The sequence below is a fragment of the Lethenteron reissneri genome, chromosome 2 (assembly GCF_015708825.2).
Source record: "Lethenteron reissneri isolate LAM-NWPU_2019-01 chromosome 2, ASM1570882v1, whole genome shotgun sequence".
NCBI lineage: Eukaryota > Metazoa > Chordata > Hyperoartia > Petromyzontiformes > Petromyzontidae > Lethenteron > Lethenteron reissneri.
Genome location: NC_083780.1, coordinates 1,533,943 through 1,556,313, shown reverse-complemented (window position 1 = coordinate 1,556,313; position 22,371 = coordinate 1,533,943). Strand labels below are relative to the sequence as shown.

Sequence of the window (22,371 nt, the reverse complement as noted above, 5' to 3'; positions counted from 1 at the left end):
AACACGATGAATATATTAGGGAACAATTGTTTTTTATAACGCGGATGCGCATTGGATATAACGCGATTGAGTGAACAGAACTACGTCGTGCGTGCGAGCGACTAACCTACAGTATTGTAGTCCCCAAGGCATTCAGACATGGCTAACTCAATTCAATCAGTCTGTATTTTATGTGTCAAAAAAGCAGGCATTAGTGCATATTACAGCAGAACGGGGACAACACTGGAATCCGATTAATTATCTGGGACTAGCTTTACTACCCGTCTTGGATTAATACATGGCCTACGCAGAGGGTTTGGGGGGGATGCATGACGTCAGCAGGCACACTGCGTAACGCTTCTGCATGCGGGTGACATCACAGATGTGACCTCACCGCTCACTTGCCGTGCAAAATATTACATGCATTATTGTGCCCAACCCCCCCCCCCCCCCCCCCAAATATAAAAGTCTACTTTTATACTTTTTTCATTGTGTACAGTCTGGAAGTTACCCACATGCCAAATTTCAAGTTTGTTGAATGTCGAACAGACACACATATTCACAAATTTCCCTTTTATATATATAGATAACATGTGGTTACCATCTGTAGTGGCACGACACACGCCGCTCACACCATCTACAGCACTGCAGTGGGAATGCAGTACCGGCCCTAGCGGGGGCCGGCTGAGATCGAAGATCAAGGATGGATGGCACTGCACTCCATGTGCAGTGCCAGCCTCTGGAGGTTATGGGGCGAGAGTGCCAGGGACGTTGCAGGGGTACATGGGGCCATGGCAGTCCATGTGAACCCGGACGCCTGGTGACTGGAGGTACTGGTCCGGGGGCCCCAAAGAGGGGGCTGGGGGACCACGGGACCAGGACCCTCTCGAAGGCTCGAGAAGGGGGGCGTGGCTAGGGGCGGAGTAAGCCCCGCCACGGGAAATATAAGCCGGAGCCCTGAAGAGGTCCGGCTGGCTGTTGCAAGAATCAAGACCGAAGCCATCACCTGGAGAAGACTTTCCCGACTACAAGACCCGGATGCCACCTGGGGTCCGGTCCGAGATAGAGACCCCGTGTGAGCGAGGGTTAGCTAGCCCGGAGGAGATACCTCCCGAGGGTAGCTGGTGAAGGGGCAGATATACCCCTTCGTGGTTAGGGCTTTATTGTTAAATAAACGTGTTGCCTCTAAGAAGTCTCTGTCTCCCTGATATGAACCATTACACATTTTTTCCACTGTAGCCCAAGCTGGGACATGCTTCTCAGTCAGTCTAGGTCAATCAACACTATGCAGTGTACTGTGACAAAGTACAACAGAATAAAACCAGATCTCAGTACACATGAATACCTATTATTTAGCACAGTTTTCATTTCCCAGATAAAACCCGAAGATGAAATAATCCACAATTTCCCAGGTGAAACATTTGAATTACAAACATCTAATTAAACTGACTAAAGTAGTGAAGTGTTGTAAAACAACCCCCATAACTTACACGTAATGGGGAGGCCTTCATCCAGCAGTGGATTGACAATGGGCTGTAAAAACAACCGGCATGTTTACACACGCGTTGTATTGTACCCATTCATTTTGCCTTCATAACTACTTTTTGTTTTACACCTTGGCAGCATCATTAATTAATCTACAGTATATCTCGCCAAACGGGTTTGGCGCGCAGAGAGACATTTCTCATGGAAGGTCAACCCATACCCCAGGTGTTGTACCTGTAAAAGAGGGTGCGGTTCGACATCACGCACTTGCATTCACAGTCAGGATGGTCAGAGCTTTGCGTCCCCCTCCTCGTGTTCATCGATCTTCTTACCTGAGCATCACCTTACCGGGGGGAACTTGCAGTTGACCCTGGAAGCCAGCAAGGCCGCGCTGCTGAGATGGAGAGGAGGGAGCGCTCTGGGCACTAAGTAGAGTAGTAATGTCTGGACGAACTCCTACATCTTTGTACAGCCTACTACCACAACCACAATTTATTACAAATCGATTCCTCCCACCCGAACACAGATTCAATTTCACAGGTGGCAAACCCGATCTGAAGAGCACAAAATTATCAAATAATTTAGCAGATGAAATATCTCAATTATATCGTAATAATTTAATTGAGTGGTGAAGTATGGCAAAACAACCTCCATGACTCACACGTAACGGGGAGGCCATCATCCAGCAGTAAATAATAAAACACAAAGCGTGTTTGCACAGATGTTATATTAATAATACAATATAACCGTAATAGAGGTTTTTGGGTTAAAGCTGGGAAAGTGAGGTGAGAGGGGAGAGGTAGAGTGAACTGAAAGGAGGCAGTGAGATGATAAGGGATAAGGGAGAGAGGTAGGAGAGTGCAGGAGAGTACAATGAGAGGGGAGAGGTAGAGTGAGATGACAGAGGTAGAGTGCGATGAGAGGAGAGGTAGAGTGATATGAGAATGAGATGAGAGGGGAGCGGTAGAGTGATATGAGAGGTAGGAGAGTGAGATGAGAGGGGAGAGTGAGATGAGAGGGGAGAGTGATATGACAGGGGAGAGGTAGAGTGAGCTGAAAGTAGGCAGAGTGAGATGAGAGGACTGTGCTGCTTCTGTAGAGTTAAACTTATTAAAGTCCTCAACTCTCACCGTTTCGTCCCCGAGTGGCTGCGACTGCCGTCTCCTGCCTCATCACCACCAGCTCTATGGTACACGGCCATACCCGCATACCCACGTTTATTTAAAACCTTTAACAGTTTAATCACCCGAGTGCAGCCATCGCCGCCTCTATTAGCGCGTAAACTTAGTTTTAAGTTAATTTAATTTTGCTTAAAACACAGACCGATGTCTGCGGCCTGGCAGATATCGAGGCCTACCATTGGTACTGTCGCGGTGGCCGCGTTGCCTTTCAACTCGTGCGGCCAAAGCCGCTAGTCGAGGTCGCCCTCGCCGTCTCGGGCCTGCATACGTGGCAGTTTTTACTTAGTATTTTTTTTGTTGTCGTTATAGTTGAATGCTTTAGTTGTTGAAAATTAGTTCAGTAAAATCAGCTCGCGTGCAAGTGTTGATGTTTAAATGTTGGTTATTAGATTGCACACAGATGGTCAGTGCGTGAGAGTTTTCCCAGTCAATAGCTACGGTCGCTGTTATGAAGTCGCGTTAACTGTCAATTGCTTGATTGTGATTGTATTCGCATTCGCCAAACCCCATTGACCAGCGTGGTGAAGTATGGCCAAACATCACCTGCGGCCCGCCCGCAGCAGCGTGGGGAGGCCCTCATCCAGCAGTGGATTGGCAAGTGCTGTACATGTAGGCGATGTCGTGTTCATGAGCTCGTGAGTAACTTTGAAGCTCACATTACGTGCTTACGCTATTAAAATGAATATTCGTGTCTTATATACATCCTTGATCCATATTAGAGGTTTTGTTTTGGGTTAATAATTGACAGCCAATTAGTAAGGTTTGTCATGTAAACAAAATATGCCAATTCGTTACTAGTTCAGCACACCTGTGTGATGGAGAGTAAACCCACAACATTTACAATTCGAGTACGACGTTTCGCCGGTAATTACAACCAGCCTCGTCAAGTAACAGCCAAAGTTGTGGAGGAATCATCCTGTTTCGGTCTTAAAGCCTTGATAATTATATATAAAAAAGCTAGTTTTTTAATGCACACGCTTTTATTTGCACTCCAAAGTAGAAAATACCGTACATAATTTTGACCCCAGACTAATTAAAAGTGAGCTAAGTTTACACTATGGGAACCTCATTTGCCAGCAAAAATATGATAATTGTTTTTTTACCCTTCTATCTGGCAACAAAACTGACACCTTTTTACAAGGAGACATGTTTGCATAGACCTAGTCTCACATGGGTTGGACCAGATGACGCCAAAAGGCGCCTTTTGGCGTCATCTGGTCCAACCCATGTGAGACTAGGCTCTAAGGAAAGCTGTCTCGGGTGTGGACCAATCAACTTCAAGGACAGTGCACATCAGAGTTATGTTCTTTTGTTTGTATTATGACTGCAGGTATTGCGGTCTATGCAAACATGACTCCTTGTAAAAAGGTGTCAGTTTTGTTGCCAGATAGAAGGGTAAAAAACCAATTATGAGCTAAGTTTGTTTTCTCAAACGGCCTATTTCTCATAAATTTACCAGGCTCTCATAGGTCCATTCGCTTTCTCTCGCTCGGTCGCTTCGGGGTGGATTTCCACACAACTCTATCTAAAATGTACCAGTCTTGTTGGGTATTTCATTAACATGCTAATTTCTCTGCTCCAGCAGCTGCTCCAGCAGACCCACCTCTCTCTCTGCCCCCTCCCCCCCTCATTCTATTTAAGGCCTCGACAGAGGCATTGGGTCTCTGTGTGTCGATGTTGAGTGCCTCTCTCTGTGTGTCTCTTGTGTTGTCTCTCTCTGCTTGTGTGTCTGTCTGTGTGTCTCCGTGTCTGTGTTTTGTCTCTCTCAAATTTAGTTCTACCTGATGACGGTTGCTTGTGTTGCAATCGAAACGTCGTATTCTATTATTTAATTTATTTTCTTTCTACATAACTTTACCGAAAGAACCAAAGAGTAAAAGTGGGTGGCTTCCTTTGGATATGTTTACTTTTCTTTATGCAAGCCACCTAATTTTAGAAGATACAATTTGATTAATTCTGTAGTCAAAATGATTAATTTTCAACCTTGTAGTGAAAATAAAAGTGTGTGTATTGAAATACTTATTTTTACCTATTTTTACATTTTAGTCCCATTGTCATTAAATTAATTAATACTTGAACGTAATATCTCGTCATTTGCATTCAATAAGCTTATGTACTGTTACAGTCAAGCAAATTAATTAAAGTAGCATTCGTCTCTTTGTTTATGTATAAACAAAATAAATATCAGATTTGCAGGGGAAGAACATACAAACAGAAATATGTTTACTGTTAAGAACAGCAAGACTATAACCCCTAAGGCCTATGAACAAATTATCCGGACTTGGAACGTGGCCGATCTGTTTGGACCACCTCAAGTGAATGCAGTGTGAAGTTAAATTAACAAATGAGGGGGGGTGTCAAGGATAAACTCAGTAATCCACGTCGCTGCCTGATAATGCTGGTTGTAACTACCAACGAAACGTCGTAACCAATTGTTAAATGTTGTGAGCTGCTCTCCAGCATCCTCGTGTGCTGAAGCAGTAATAAAGTGGCAAGTTTGTTCACATATTAATTAGCTGTATCGGGTGGAAGAGGGTGTACGACACACATTTTACTTTCACGATCTTATCCAAACATCCATTATGAATCATACTAGCAGGAACCCGTGGAATTTCCCTGAGGATTTGGGCAGTTTCCAATTTATGAAAGGGGTCTGTTCAGAAGATATACAGACACACTTATTTTCACACGCGCACAAAAAGACAAAGATCGCCCGTTTAATCTTAACAGACTGTTGTGGAAAGTGCTGTTAGCAAGCAGGACATCTGAAGGCCAGAATGGCGCCTTTGTATTGCCAGTGGCGTTGTTTACACACCACAGCAGGTATGCAATTGAGCCTAAGTCGACCTAGGTCCTAGGGGATAATTGTCATAGCTGTTAAGGCACACACACTTTAACATGCACACAAATACAAACATCCCCCATATAGCCTTAACAGACTGTTGGAGCAAGTGCTATTAGCGAGTAGCATCTAATGAAGGCCAGCACTGCACACAAAAGTGGGTGGCCAGCACCAAGCCTGACCACCTTTGTCTCCCCAGTGGTGATGTTTATACACCGCACCAGGTACTTACTTGAGGCTGAGTCGACTTAGGGGAGGCCCAGGACCTATTCAGATAATCATCTCTGGTGGTGGTCGTGTGCGGGAATGTAACTCGGCTTGGCAGGTTTTTAACTCAGTGTAGCACTAACCGCTACACTACCGCTCCTGACGCAAGTGCTGTTAGCGAGCAGCACATCTGAAGGCAGGAATGGCACACACGGGGGGGGTGAGTGGCCAGCACCACGCTCAGCCGCCTTTGTCTCTCTAGGGACAATGTTTACACACTGCACCAGGTATTCATTTTAGGCTGAGTGGGCCTCGGGGAGGCCCAGGACCGGTTTAGATAGTCGTCACTGGGGTTGGGCGTGGGGGGGAATCGAACTCGGGTGGCTGGGTTCGTAGCGCAGCGCACTAACTGCTACACTATCGTTCTTAGCACACATACATAAACAGCAACAACAACCGCTGTTCGCCACTAATTGCCCGTGACATCACTACGGCGCTTGTGCCAGGCTATGTGCATGTTGAAGCCACGTGAAGTGTCGAACGCCCGTTAAAAGGAGGTGACGGAGCAGACCCCCCAGGTGCCATGGGTCGACTGACTAAGATGACTGGCCGATGCACCACTTGTGCCCCCTACTGTGCCAACTTGCTGTGTTTTAGCCACCCCGTCGCTCTGCTCGTTGTTGTGAGCGTCGTTCCTCTGCCCTCCATTGTTGTTGGAGGGCGACTGCCTCCAACTGCCCAGTAGCATCCTTTACGAGTTTCCTCAACAGAGGCCGATCTTGACACTGCTGGTACCAGTCATCGGCAAGTCCCCTTTATCTGGCCGAACAAAAGCTGCTTATGCATGCGATGGCTGGGCATGTAGGCGACATGACCCAGCTAACGCAGCCTTGCCTTCCGGAGGAGCTCACTGATAGGACTTGGTCCAGATCTTTCAAGAATTTTTTAGCTCCTCACACAATCCAGCCTGGTTAAACCCAGGATCAACCGTCGGCAGGCCAGCCTAAATATTTCAAACCGGCGAAGATGTTCCATTAGGGGGTTCTCACTTCGCAAGCGTAGAGAAGGGAGGGCATGACTATGGCCGAGAAGATCTGAAGTTTTGTGTGGAGCAACAGACCATGTAGCTTCCACACAGTTTTGCGCAACCGAAGAAAAGAATGCTGCTCAACTGATTCGGAGTGAGACCTCTGCTATCAAACCAGGGCCGGTCATGAGCACACTATCCAGGTATGGGAAACTCTCCACTCTCTCCACAACTGCCCCATCACCAATTGGGAGTTGTGGGGGTGGAGTGTCTGATGATACAAAAAACCCAGGCAGGTGCTAGTTTTGGTTGGGCTGATGGTAAGGTCCCACCTCTTAGTGGCACGCTCCAGGTTCAGCAGCAGCACCTCCAAATACTCCTCTGAGTGAGCAGCAATTACCAGATCACCGGCATATGTAACATGTTTGACCAATAGGGAGCCATCCCTAGACCGCATCTGGGCATTGATCAGCCTTCCATTGTATCTGTACCAGATGTAAATTTCTCTGGTACAACCATCAAAGGCTTCATGAACTACGTGGTCGAAATAGATTTTTTAAAATGTGGGAGCCAGAGGACATCCCTGTCGCACCCCAAGGTGAACAGGGAATGGCTTCAACTCGCGGCCATGTAGTTTACCTGGGCCCACTAACCATCATGAAGGTCCTTAATGATCGGGAGCAGAGAGTCAGGGACTCCGAAAGCACAAAGAACAACCCAGAGCCCAGGCCGACTGATGGTATCATAGGTCTTGAGCAGGTCAATAAAGCAGAGATGTAGGTCTTGTTGGAATTTCCTACACCTCTGCTGCAGCAGACGTACAGAAATATTGCATCAGTGCAGGACCGCCCTTTCCTGAAACCACATTGGGGCTCTGCAAGCCTCTCCTCAGTGTGCCTGGCAAGGCGATGTTGAATAATCTCTGCCAGGAATCTTTCCCGGCACACTGAGGAGTGAGATGCTCCTGTAGTTATTGCAGTCTGTATGGTCCCCCTTCTTAAAGAGGGGGACCAACAGGGTATCCTTCCAATCCTGCGGAACCCATCCAGTGGTCCAGACTTATTATGATGTAATGTAGGGCAGTCTGTGCACAAACACCACCCTCCATCAGCATTTCGCTTGGGAGATCATCTCTGCCTGGTGCCTTTCCTGGTCTCAGACTCTGGATCGCCTTCAGCACTTCCTCAAAAGATGGCACCTCAGCCAGTCACTGACAGGGGGTGACTACTTCTTCCAATATTTGAGGCACTGCAGCTTCAGCAGGGTCATCCCCACGTTGCCCCATGATGTTTTCCAGGCTGAGGGATTTCCCCTCCCCCAAGACCTCACAGAAATGCTCAGCAAATCTGCAAACCTGTGTCTGGGGGTCAGAGATTGGATCACTGTTCTTTCCCCTGATGATGGTAATAGGTGTGGTGCTGCAAGTTACTTTTTTGATGGAATTAAAGAGCGATTTTTGATCGCGGGCCACTGGGGCAGATTCCATCTCCTCAGCAATCCACGACCACCACCCATCCTTGTAGCATCTCATGGCTCTCCGAACCCCCTAGCGAAGGCTGTGGTCAGCCTCCTCATTCTCTGACGTGGGATGCTGTAGACAATGAGTGGGCCTGTTGCTTTTTCTCAGCCAGCCTTAACACCTCTGTCAGCCAGGGTCTCTGGGGAGGTCTGGACCATGTACCCAACGCAGCCATTGCAGCTGCATGAGCCACAGTCCGAAACCTCGCCCATATCCCCTCGACATCAGGAGGAGTGGGGGACGATGCTAACCTCAGCTGCAAGCAATGACGATATTCTCGCTTGCAACTTTCATCAGCTAGCTGAGACCAGGCCAATATGGGTTTGAATGGGGTCCTGGTTGTACACCCACCACCGGAGTGGAAGAATGGCAGGCACATCTTACAGATGACAAGTCGTTGGTCAGTGGGCAGATCAGCTCCACGGTAGGTCCTGGTGTCAAGGACATGGGCCCGCATCCACTGTTCCATCACTATATAGTCCTGCAGATGTTCTTGCTTGGACTCGGCATGCATCCATGATGTTGTATGGATGTGCCGATGCCGGAACAGCGTGTTGGTAATTTCAAGCCCATGGGCTGCCCAAAAATCTAGCAGCTTCCTACCATTGTTATTGAGCTGATCTGGCCCATGCATTCACCCAACAGGATTACTCTATCTTGAGGGGCCACTTTAGCTAGCATCTGAAACAGGATGTCATAGAATCCCTCTACTGATGTTTATCTTCAGTGGTGGCATAAGTAACCACGACCACCACTCCTCGCCTCTGGTTAATGGGAAGGCAAACCCAAAATATCCTGAGGATTACAGCTACCCACACCTCACCCTGATGCTCCCACACCGCCTTTATTCTATTGTTCAGAAAAAGAGCCACTCCCTGTTATTTGGCAGTCTCCAGCCCCGAGTAGAGGACTGTCCACCCCTCATAGTGGCAGGAGCCAGAGCCAGTCCACCGGACCTCTAGAAGATCACAGAGGTCCAGGCGGTACCAGTCCAGCTCCCGACAGAGGAGTGGCAGCCTCTCCTCCGCAGTGAGCATTCAAACATTCAACTGGGTTACCCGTAGTGACTTTTTGTTGTTTCTGGAGGAACCCCAAGGGTATTCAATCTCTTGGCTCCGCCAAATGGGGTTTGGCCAGGAGACGTCATAGATGCCTGTCCCCCCAGGGCCTCCAGCACAAGCTTAGTTGGAGATTGTTTTTGTAGAAATTAATTGAATGTGGAGGGGTTACCAGCACTGTCCAGAGCCCCCTTTGGCCGCTGTGGTTGCTACAAATGCCATGAGGGTAATGGTCAATTGAAATTGGCCCTCCCCCATAGCACTGCTCACCACAGCATTCCCATCCGGTACCAACGAGGAGGTAGGGCGTTGTTTTGCCGGACGTACACAAAACACATACACACACACGCATGTGCATACACACAGTCTTAACACACACCCCCAGCGGTGATCTTAGGACTCATTACAGCTGGCGGAGGATCGCTCAGCCAAACCAAGTAGTTCGGCAGTTCATTTCGCCAGTGTGAGTAGGCGTTTGCAAGTTGTATTGAACATTTTTTCACGAAATGTGTAATCTACGTGTTTTTGTAAGTGGGGATTTAGTGCAATGAGTGTGTCAACGTACGATCAGTTGGACCAATGGACGGGCCTCTGGAACAGAACCCGTTCGTAAGGCGGGGACTGGCTGACGGTGAGTTGCAAATAATGTAGCATTATGCAGCACAGGATTATTAATTATTGCACGGATAAGGTGTCTAATCTTTATTTTATTATGATAAATTTGTATCATCACGTTTACAGGGCATGGAAACGTGCCGTACTGCTCAGCAAGCAGCGACCCAGCCTGTGTGATGATGCTAAGTATAAAATTACGTAAAAAAATTATACTGGTAGGAACGAAGTGGACCAGCCTACAATAGATTATATCGTCCGTCCGTCCGTGTAGCAACATCGCCCCCTACTGCAAACACTTGGCATGACCCTACAAAAACCTTTAGACTCAGTGACGCTTTCCTGGCTAAACAAGTGTAACATTCCCTTATAATTCCCTCAGATAGCTTTTAATTAAAACATTTAAATTAATGAGGCTTTCCTGGCTAAACAAGTGTAACATTCCCTTATAATTCCCTGAGATAGCTTTTAATTAAAACTTTTAAATGAAAATTTAACTCACAGCGCCCTAAAGCCTACAGCTAGGCCTAAAGCCTAGACCTAGGCCTCAAACTCTTCCTTCGTATCGTACCCCCGCGTGTGTGAAAGGGAGTTAATGTTTAACAATGTTACATTCCCTGATGTTTTTAAATAGAAACATTTTCATTTAAAGCTTTTACATAAATAATTAAAACATTTAAATTAAAAATAAACTCACAGCGGCCTAACGCCTACAGCTAGGCCTAAAGCCTAGAACTAGGCCTCACACTGTCCCTTCGTATCGTCTGATTCGGTGTAGCAACATCGCCCCCTACTGCAAACACTTGGCAGGACCCTACAAAAACCTTTAGACTCAATGGGGCTTTCCTGGCTAAACAAGTGTAATAATACATTATGTTTATATTCTTTGGTTATTCGGTCCTACCAGCCCACCCCGCAGGGTCCTGTTGTTAACGAGTCCCATCGAACACGCCGATTGGTTGCAGTGCGTGATGTCACAGCGACCAAGCAACCAATCAGAGGGAATTCTATAAAATTGGTCGTGAAAGACAAGTAAAAATAATAACAAACCTTATTCACTTTTTATTATCCACTTAATTTACTATAAACGGTGGACTTGCAAATCCACCGCTTAGATTTACTGAATCCATCTACTATTAACACAAGCCTCTACTTTCTGGATGTTGTGGTGTATCACGTCTTTTTTCAAAACAGTCCTCAAATGGTCATATACATACTGTTGGTCACTGTTTGAGTGTTGCAATGAATAATAATTCAGTACATTTTGTATTGGTGCTTTCATAGCACAAGGCAAGCAACACAAAGTTAGGTGCTGCTGTTTTCCACACAGTCTCCAGTAGTTTCACAGTAGGGGGCAATGTTGCTTTGTGTTCGAGGTAAGTTTACTAAAATGGTAAATTTTCACTATGATGCTGGCACTCATTGGCCTACTAATTTCAAATGATGTCAGTTGAATCTGAAACCTCCACTGTAAAGCAAACGGCGCGTAGCAGTTCGGGATTATAATGCCTGCAGCGTTAAACAGGGTGGCCTGCCAGATTTGAACCATTAAATATTTTTCAACAAGTGACTGACATGCTTCTGCCTGACCGTTTTGCCACCACCCGATTTAACAAGTGAAATTCCTCGTGTCTCTCCCATCTGCCCCTCCTTCCCTCCAGTTAGCCATGTTTAACTTCTCGGTGCTGCTGACGATGCTGCTGCTAGTGTGCACATGCGCGTACGTGCAGGCGCTCTTCCCCTCCATGCTCGACCACAACAAGACCGGGTGAGCAGCAGGGGGATATAAATCTATTATTACATTTCTGCAAGGGGGATTTTGGTCGTCGCGAAGCCATTCCCACCCCCTCCCCACTGTCCCTGCCCAAAACTTCCCAAACAAGCCCAATTGTGTGTCCGGAGGAGGGAATTGGGCCAAAACAAAAATAGGCGGGGCCTAACGAAGAAGGGGGCATGTCCTAAAAAGGAAATGAGCGGAGCTATAAAGGGGCTTTACCCCCTTTCTACCCGCCCTGCTTATAGAGAGTAACGTGTCTTAATGTGACAGTCATACCAATATTTAGATTCTCAGAGCTGGAGTTTAACCAAACTAAATGCGGAAAATTTTGCGTTATGGGTTTTTTTTGTGTGTGTCTGTGGCCGTTGGTGATCGGGCTGAGACCATCAATAAGTGAGAAGGTCTAAATAAAAACAGCAATAACGAGACGACCCCAATTACCACGGATAGCTCGAGCTCCCTCTTTCACCCCCTTTTATCCTTCCAGCGGGGCCTGGCCCCACCCTGGCCATGCCCCCCTTCTGGAACCATCTAGCTGGTTCTGGGAGCATAAAGATGGATCGCTTCCATGACCCTTGGCCCAGTTATTCATGCTCGTGTGTGTGTGTGCGTGCATGTGCCTGCGTGCGTGCATGTGTGCGAGTATGTGCGTGCATATAAGTGCTTGCATCTGTAGTGTTCTGCATGCAAGTCTGTGACTACGCGTGCATTTGCGTGCCTGTGTGTGCTTGCACATGTGTGTGTTTGTACTTGTGGGTATCGGTGGTGTAGTGGTTACCACGCTGCGCTACGAACCTGGCAAACCCGGGTTCGATTCCCATGAGCGGGAATCGAACCCAGGTCGACTCAGCCTCAAATGAGGACCCGGTGCGATGTGTCAACATTGCCACGAGGGAGAAAAAGGCGGCCGGGCATGGTGTTGGCCACCCACCCCCTCGTGTGCCGTGCCGGCCTTTATAGGTGCTCGCTAACAGCACTTGCCCCTACAATCTGTTATAGGCTATACAGGGATATTAGTTTTTTTCTTTGTTGTACTTATGGGTAGCGGTAGTATAGTGATTAGTACTGTGCTACAAACCCAGCGACCCGAGTTCGATTCCCGCTCACCGCCAACACCATTGACGATTATCTGAACCGATCCTGGGCCTCCCCTGGGTCGACTCAGCCTCAAATAAGTACTTGGTGTGATGTGTAAGCATCACCACTAGGGAGACAAAGGCGGCTGGGTGTGGTGTTGATCACTCACCCCCTCATGTGCCGTGCCAGCCTTAATAGGTGCTCGCTATAACACTTGACCCAACAGTCTTTTAAAGCTATAGGGGGATATTTTTCTTTAGTGCTTGTGAGGAGTGGTTGTGTAGTGGTTAGCGTGATGTGCTATGAACGCGGCGACTTGATTTAAATTCCTGCCCATGGCCAACATCATTGACGATTATATGAACTGGTCTTGGGCCTCTCCTAGGTCGACTCAACCTCAAATGAGTACCTGGTGCAGGGAGTAAAGATCACCACTAGGGAGAAAAAGGGAGCCGGGCGTGGTGCTGGCCACCCACTCTCTCCTGTATCGTCCCGACCTTCATAGGGGCTTGCTAACACCACTTGCTCCTACAGTCTGTTAAAACTATACGGGGGATCTTTTTGGTGTGCGTACTTGCATTTGTGCATTCAAGCACGTGTCTGTGCATGTGTGCTGGCACGCACATGTGTGTATGTATGTACGTACGTGTATGTGTGCGTGTGTGCAGGTGAGCGGAAGAGCGCTTATGTGGGAGTGGCATGCATTGCCATGGCATTCAGCATCCTCTTCCTCCAGTAGCACAGTGCGAAGGGCCAGTCACTACGGCTGGAGGTAGGGGGGAAGGTTTGGGGGGGAGGGAAAAAAGAGTAGGGAGATAAGGTGCATTCACCGGGAAGTGGGGAGCTGAGTTCCATTCTGAGTTTACACCGAATTGGAAATTTTTCGCTCATCATGGATCTTCACACCTAAACGACTTCAAATTATCAGCACCATCGCCATCATTATCGTGGCACCATTGCCTCATTGGCATTATCAATGTTGCATTATCACTTTTATCATTTATCATCAGGTACATGCCGTGGCACGCTGGTCATTGATGCAGTTTTGGAAGACGGGAAAGCGTATACGTTGGGAGCATATTACAGCACAGCAATGCAGGTTATTGTGCTGCCTCCTGCTGGTGTCCATAGTGCCGCATCGTCATCACTTCACACATTTTTTCAACATCCCTGCCACATAATTCTATCGTCATCACTTCACAATCACATCATCAATCGCGATGATGATGTCATCATAATATAAAGAACATTGCAAACATCACCTACCTCGTGTCAACGTGAGCGGCTTTTTCAACTGCGTCTCTCGCTGTTGAGAACACCACTGTGACGGGAAACAGCGTCATCCATACACACATTCCATCATCATTGCTGCAGTAGTCATAGTCCTGAGTTAGTGGTGTCACTGGAGTTAGAAACACTCTCTCTGTGTGCCATGACGAACACCACTCTCACCTCCCCCGTGCATTTCCGGGGTCATACCGTGCTGGAGGAGTTTCTTCAAGAATTGAATTTCCTTGACTGAATAAACTGAAGTTTTAACCGACAGAGAGTCACACAACCCGCAAACAAGTCGGAGAGCTGCGCTGTACAACCGCAAAAACCTATGCAGAAGTACCACTTCCACCAATCGGCACAAGTTGTGCTACTCACAGGGCATGTTAGTGATATGCGCAATAGCCATGTATGGTCAAAATGGGGAAGGTAGGGTTTGGATCATGCCTCGAAATTACCTCCAGCATTGTATTTCAATGCAGCAGTATTTAACCTCAAAACTATCTACAATTCAACAAGGGCCCTGCCCAAAGCGCAAAGGAAGGCGCCCTCATGTATTGCATTGGCAGTCATAAAGAATGCATTGGATTGAAAGTTTTTAACTTGTTTGTGAGACACGAAATTTTCCGCAAAACGATGAGGTTTTTAGGTTATTAATGGTTCGGGGTTTGTATCACGGCGACATTTGAGGTGCCTAAGCGTCTGGTTTTTGAATTTGTTTTCTTTCTCCCGTCCGAGATGTGTTTTCCTCATCCATGTGGGTTCGCAAATGCTCACGAGGCTCGAGGTGCATGCTGTCTTCCCCCCCCTCGGCACAGAAGAAGAGCCATGTGACCCAGCGATTGGATCGTTAAGGAATCGGTGATCATTGTTTCTTGGCAGAGACTGCTTGCGTTTCATTTGATTATAAGAAATCGCTCGTAGATAACACAGCTTTCGATGTTGACCACCGCATGTCCAGGATTTGTGTCCCAATTGACCAGGACAATTTGAAGGTAATCATCGCCATGAGTGTGCATTTACGCTGAACGACTATGGAAACACGTTCGACAGAAATGACTTGGCACGGCAGAAGTGTCTGAGCAATACATACAGTGAGGGGAAAAAGTATTTGATCCCCTGCTGATTTTGTACGTTTGCCCACTGAAAAAGAAATGATCAGTCTATAATTTTAATGGTAGGTTTATTTGAACAGTGAGAGACCGAATAACAACAAAAAAATCCAGGAAAACGCATGTCAAAAATGTTGTAAATTGATTTGCATTTTAATGAGGGAAATAAGTATTTGACCCCCTCAATCAGAAAGATTTCTGGCTCCCAGGTGTCTTTTATACAGGTAACGAGCTGAGATTAGGAGCACACTCTTAAACGGAGTGCTCCTAATCTCAGCTTTTTAACATCCCAGTTGAATGTGCACACATTGAGGCCTTAGTAGATCCGCAATGTTCACATGCCCTTTCCCAGGGCGATGCAACTTTGGCGACGTGCCTATCGGAATCTGAGGACAATGGAGCCATGCGAGGTCCCCCACCTTGAAGGGAACCGGAGTAGCACAGGCCAACCTCCGACACTCATGACGCGAGAGCCGCCGTATGAGCCTCCTGCAGTCTCTGCAAGCGCAGGCGAAGAGCAACCGGCCAAAAAACAGACTTGCTTGGAAGTTGGACTAATTTACTGTCAATTGATGGCTCTGGCTCTCTGCAGTACATTAAGTAGAACGGCGAGAATCATGTGGATGCATGTGGAGACAGGCGGTAAACCGCCAGTACCCCTGGTATGTGCATGTCCCAATTTTTTGGTAATCTGAAACAACATACTGGACAAGGTGCGATTCAGTCTTTCCACCATGCTATCCGTTTGAGGATGGTAAGGGGATGTTCGGACCTTCTTGGTACCCTGTATGTTACAAATGTCCTCTAGTAGTTTAGAGGAAAATGTTTTCCTTGGTCTGTAAGGAGCCGGTGATCTCTTGTCCAACACATACCCCTGGATAAAGGCTTCCACAATCGAAGCAGCAGTCTGATTAGGTAAGCGCCACGCCATGGGCCAGCGGGTAGCTTATTCCACACCAACCAACAAATATTTGTTCCCCTTGTGGTGCATTGAAACGGGCCCAATATGTCCAATGCAACGAGCTCGTTTACCCATTTTACTGCAATGGACTGCAAGAGTGGTCTATGGGTTGAGCAGGTGGCTTTCGGCAAATGAACTCCCAGCATCCCACTACCCATTTCTGCAAATCTGCCGACATGCGCCACCAATAGTCCTGTCTGAAGGTTAAGAGTGTCTTTCGGTGACCCAGATGTGCCATGCGGTTAAAATGGATTTCATAGAATAGTTATTGACACAGAGCTTCTGGTACTACAAGACAAAACCTCTGAGCCTTGCTATCCCAATATATCAACAATCCGTGCCACACAATGAAGTACGGCTCTGATAACACCTCCCCTTGCGGTGTGTTCGCCCCAAGGAACTGTCAGCTAATTCTAGCATGATCCACTCTCCCCATGTAAGTGCTACGTGACAATCATAGTGTGACCGTCCCCTATAGACTACACCGGCGCAAGCACAGCAGAACTCCCAGAGGACTACTGTCTATAACGACCTGCCCCCGACTCACATGAGCAGGATTCCAAAGGTGGCAGCCGTGATAGTGCGTCTGCATTATTGTGTCGCAATCATTTCAGGTGTACAATATCGTACTTGAACTGGAGTTGTTTCATCCAGCAACCGACCTGACCCGATGGATGGTCCATGCATAATGAATGTTAAAGTGCAGCATGGTCTGTGTGTACTGTGAATAGTCGTCCATAGAGATACGGCCTGAACTGCTGTACAAAGTGGACAACCATCAGTAGTTCCCTGTGGGTTACGCATTAGCGTTGCTGGGTCAGAGACAGCGCGTGACTGCGATAGGCAATGACCACTTCTGCTCCATTCTGCAATTGTGACAAAACCGCCTCGATGCCTACATCACTCACATCAGTGTCAAGAATGAACGAGAAATAAAAATTACGGTATGCTAGAGGCTGAGCCTTGGTCAGCTGATCATGCAAGGTAGTGAAAGCCTTCTCCTTGGCCTCCCTCCAGTTAAACCTTTGGTTTTTGGCAGTCTGTGCATGCAGTGGCTTGGCAATGCTCGCAAACTGCAGGACGAAGCGGCGGTAATACGACACAAAGCCAACAAACCTCCTGACCTCGGAAACTGAAGTTGGTGTCGGCCATTCCCTGACGGAAAGTGTTTTCTTCAGGTCTGTGGCAAATCCTGCAGCACTAACGAAATGTCCCAAATAACGAACGAATGACTGAACTAAGTGACATTTGGATGATTTGAGCTTAAGCCAGGCAGCACGCACTCTAAGGAAAACCTGTCTCAGTCTAAGTGCTCCTTGAAGGAGGAACCAAAACTGACGTCATCCAAATAATAAGACATTTCCCATTGTAGTACTGCTATCAACCAATTCCACGAGTCTCTGAAATGTCGCCAGCGCTGTAAGTAAACCCATGAGTAATACATTAAAATGGCAAAGTCCCTGAGGTGTCCTAAATGCTATATTTAATTTAGAACTATCAAAGGATATTTGCCAAAACCCTGATGACATCCAAAATTGAGGAGAATGTTGCCCCTCCTAACGCATCCAAAGAGTCGTAAATGCGAGTAAGGGATATGTGTAAAGTAGTAACTCGGCAGGAGACGACTTCACGGGTAGCACACTCTTTATTTTCACCAACTTGTAGTTTCACGGATGACTAACACCCTACTTCGTTACACGGGTGACCAACACCCACTTAGCTACACGGGTGACGGACACCCACTCAGCTACAACTTCGTTACACGGGTGACCAACACCCACTTAGCTACACGGGTGACCAACACCCACTCAGCTACACGGGTGACCAACACCCACTCAGCTACACGGGTGACTAACACCCACTCAGCTACACGGGTGACCAACACCCACTCAGCTACACGGGTGACTAACACCCACTCAGCTACACGGGTGACCAACACCCACTCAGCTGTACTGACACGGGCTCTTACGCCCCGTAGCCTTCCGGGACACACCCAGCCGGGGTGCCCGTCTCGGCTCTGGGTACCACCGTCCCGACCCACACGGGCGTCGGACTACGGTCCCCCCAGTCTCGGCTCCGAGCCACACAGGGCCCCGGTCCCCACAAGGACGGCGGGACTAGGGGTCTCGGGCCCCTACCTCCTCCACCCCGTCTTCGGTCTTCAACTGGTTAACACTGACCACGAGTGCTCTCGCGCGTCCCCCTTTATACCCCTCCTGCGGACGTCGCTGAGAGTACCCACTTATCTGACCAATCACTGCGCACTCGCTACGATCCTCTTTTCCCAGCTTGTGTGAGCGCGCCTCACCACCGGCGCGCGCGTCCATGCCACGCCCACACCGCGTGCCCAACCCCGCGCCCCGTGATCCATCACTGCCGGCGCACGTCAATACCACCACTACATCACCCCCTACCACATAGCTCGCAGCCGACCCGGCTGCTAATAAAACATACAACACCCCTTCACTCCCATGTGTGCCCCGTAACATAACACAAACCCTAACAACACAACATGAACACCGCAATCCGCAAAACCCAGCAACCCCCACACCCGCAACAAGAACAACATGCACAATCCGGCGAGTGGCAACGATACTGTGTATGCGGAAAGAGTAACAATAAAAAAAAAAATTCTTTAATCATTTTCTCTTCTTTTCTCTCCGACTCATGCAGCATCCCAATGTCCGAGCGTCCCTTGAACGGGACATTACCCCGGCAGAGGGGGAAGCCGGCAACGAAGTCGGGCTTTAACAAAAAAAGAAATTTTTTTTTTTTTTTTCATGAAAAGTGTTGCGTCCTTGCCCGAGTCCGCTTTGCCGGACCGTCGTACGGCACAGGACGCAGTTGGCCATCCGGCGGCGCCGGCAGTTCAGGAAGGCATGGGCCAGGCATCGGGGCTCCGTGCGAGCCGCGGGGTTCCGGTTCCCGACGGTCAACAGCCGTCAGGTCCGAGACACCTGGGGGTGGGTCAGGTGGAGACACGTGAGGATCAGCCTGCGACACATCCCTCCCCGAGTCGACGGTCACATCACACGCTCGGTCGTCACGGCACAACCCGGGGTCACGCGGCGCCGCGTAGGGTTTCAGTCGGGAGGGGTGCACGTACCAACGGCGTTTTCCCCATTTAATCTGTATACTCTGGGGTCGTGCAACCCGCACAATTTCCACCGGTCCCCTCCATGGTCTCAACAGTTTGGGGGACGTAGCCAACGGTGCGTGTGGACAATGCAGCCAGGCCTTATCGCCCGGTTCCCAATTGTGCGTATGCACTTTCCGTTCATGCAATCGCTCGTTCGCGATCTGCCGAGAGCGTGAATTCAATCTCGCAGCCTCTCGCGCCTCAGCCAATTTGGCGATGTTAAACTTAATGTGGTCTGCCAATTTAGATTTTGCCCGTGGCTGTGAAATCCCCAGTTGGACGTCCATGGCCGGATCAGCCTCCCGCCCATACATCAGAAAAAATGGAGAAAACCCCGTCGCCGCATGGGGTGCCATCCGATAGGCCGCTAGTACCCCCGGTACCTGTAAGTCCCAATCCACCTGGTCGTCGCATACCTGTTGGCACAGCATAGACGTAATCGTCCTGTTCAGACGTTCAACCATACCGTCAGTCTGCGGGTGGTACGGGGAGGTACGTACTTTCTTTGTACCCAACAGGTCGCACACCTCGCGCAACAAAACACTCGAAAAGTTTTTCCCTTGATCCGTCAGCAAGCGTTCGGGGGCGCCTTTGTCCAAAACGTAACCTTGGACAAAGGCGTCCGCCACTGCCGCAGCCGACTGGTTGGCGAGTGGCCACGCCATGGGCCAGCGGGTGAAGTACTCTACGCCAACCAGCAGGAACTTATTTCCCCGAGGTGTAGTGGGAAAGGGCCCCAAGATGTCTAGCGCGACCAATTCGTTCGTGCGCGAAACTTGAATGGATTGAAGCGGTGGATTAGCCGCTATTGGTGGCGGTTTTCTTTTAGCGCACCCTACACACCCCTTAAGAATGTTCGCCACGTCACTGCCCATCCCAGGCCAATAGTAGTCTCGCTGAATGAGGGCGAGCGTTTTGTGAAACCCCAGATGCATGAGTCGTTCATGGGCAGCCAGGACGACCTTACCCCGTACAGCAACCGGCACCACAAGCATGTGACGCCGGGACATGGAGTCCCACTTCATCAAGAGGCCCTGTCTGCACACCCAGGAACCGACCCGCATTTCCCCGCCCTCGGGAACGTTAACCTTCCGACGTAGCGCGAGTAGGGAGCTGTCGGCCATTTGCAGACGGCCCCACTCGATGAGAGGCAATGCTAACAGCGAGTCCCTCCCCGTGGGGGCGTCGACCCCCGTAGTATCCGTGGCGGCTAGCACCACTTCCGCGGGGACATTGACAGAAGGTTTACACCGCGCCGATCCCAACTGACATGCGCATTCCGTACGCGTCGGCAACCGTGACAATGCATCCGCATTCGAGTGGCGCAACCCCTTGCGGTAAATCGTCGTGAATTGGTAGTCCTGAAGGACCTCCAACCATCGGGATAATTGGCCGGATGGCTGCGCAACCCGCATAGCGTACTGGAGAGCCGCATGGTCCGTGCGAACCGTAAAGTGACGGCCATACAGATACGGCCTGAATTGCTGTATAAAAAACACAATCGCCAGCAATTCACGCCGTGTCACGCAGTAGCGTTGTTCCGCGGGGGACAGAACCCTGCTACCGTAGGCGACCACCCGTTCGACCCCCCCGACCACCTGTGAGAGCACTCCCCCGATACCCGTGTTACTGGCATCCGTGTCGAGCACAAACGGTTGCGTGAAATCGGGGTAACACAAGGGGGGAGCCTGCACCAAGGCGTCACGAAGGGAGCAGAACGCGGCCTCCTCCTCCGGCCCCCAGTGAAACCGCACCCCTTTAGCCGTCAAGGCGTGCAGGGGCCTGGCTATGGTGGCAAACTGTTTGACAAAACTACGGTAATAGGAGGCAAATCCTATGAAGCTGCGGACTTCAGTAACAGAGGTCGGTGTTGGCCATGAGCCGACGCATTGCGTCTTAGCAGGGTCCGTCGAGATCCCCGAACGGCTAACGATATGGCCCAAATACCTGACCGATTCCCGAAGCAGAAAACATTTAGCCGGTTTAAATTTAAGCTTCGCGGAACGCATCCTGAGAAACACTGCCCTCAGTCGCTGGAGGTGCTCCTCAAAAGTTCGGCTGAAAACGATGATATCATCGAGGTAAATCAAACAGGTGTCCCATTGAAGGCCTGACAAAACCAATTCCATGAGCCTCTGGAACGTGGCAGGAGCGGAATGTAAACCCATGGGCAATCGGTTGAACTCAAATAGGCCTCCCGGTGTCCGGAAAGCGGTTTTAGGTTTTGATTCGTCATCGAGGGGCAATTGCCAAAATCCCGAAAGCAAATCGAGCGTCGAAAAAAACTGTGCTCCTGCCAAGGCATCCAGCGACTCATCCATCCTGGGGAGCTGATACGCATCGGCTATTGATATTTTGTTTAGGCGGCGGAAATCAACACAGAACCGCAGGGATCCATCCTGTTTTTTAACCAAGACGATAGGAGCACCCCACGGACTGGAAGAGGGCGCAATGATGTCGGCCGCCAACATGTCATTTACTGCCGACTGCACATGCTCCTTCTCGGCTGGACTGAGCCGGAAGGGATTCTGTCGAATAGGGGCCGCGTCCCCAGTCTCTATGTGGTGGCGCAACAGGTCTGTGCAGCCAATGTCGTACTTGTGCCTGCTAAACACGTCAGCGAACTCGAGCAGCAAGCCCCTCAATGCACCCAACTGCACACTGGACAAGGTACTGGACCCGGCACACAACGAGTCCAACCACTCCGTCCCCTCCTCACTTTGGGGATGCGTATCGACATGTGAATCGGCGTGAGCAACGATCTGTTCCTCGACGGGTAGCGGCGCGGCGTGAGCGAGCACCGTTCCCTGCGTAATCACGGCCGGCCGCGACCCCGTATTCAGGACCACAACGAACGGCTCACTGTCCCCCCTCACCATGGTCTGGGCCACCGCTAAGTCGAGGTCCCCTTTAGCCCTGTTAGACGGCCCCAATAGAACTCCCTGCGCCCCCGCATCCGCCCCAAGGGGTTTTCTCAACCGAAGGGGTACCAACATTTGCGATCCCGGGGGCACCCGTACAGTCCGGGTTGCCAGCGCCTGCACCGTCGCACAAGCCGTGCGTATCTTATTTGGACTCTTCAAAAACTCAACCCGCCGACCCGACGGAAGCTCAATGCAGGCC

General features: G+C 49.4%; 1 long non-coding RNA gene across 3 annotated transcripts; it reads left to right on the top strand.

Annotated features, from left to right (window-relative positions):
- The first annotated feature begins 1,806 nt into the window (after positions 1 to 1,806).
- LOC133340406 (uncharacterized) lies at positions 1,807 to 14,025 on the top strand. 3 transcript variants are annotated; one of them, XR_009754900.1, is made up of 6 exons: positions 1,807 to 2,653; positions 3,163 to 3,280; positions 9,831 to 9,929; positions 11,572 to 11,678; positions 13,433 to 13,536; positions 13,775 to 14,025. It is a non-coding gene; the product is annotated as an uncharacterized LOC133340406 (long non-coding RNA). The 3 variants fall into 3 exon arrangements; XR_009754898.1 differs by having other exon boundaries at positions 9,831 to 11,678; XR_009754899.1 differs by lacking the exon at positions 9,831 to 9,929 and having other exon boundaries at positions 1,812 to 2,653.
- The last annotated feature ends 8,346 nt before the right edge of the window (positions 14,026 to 22,371 follow it).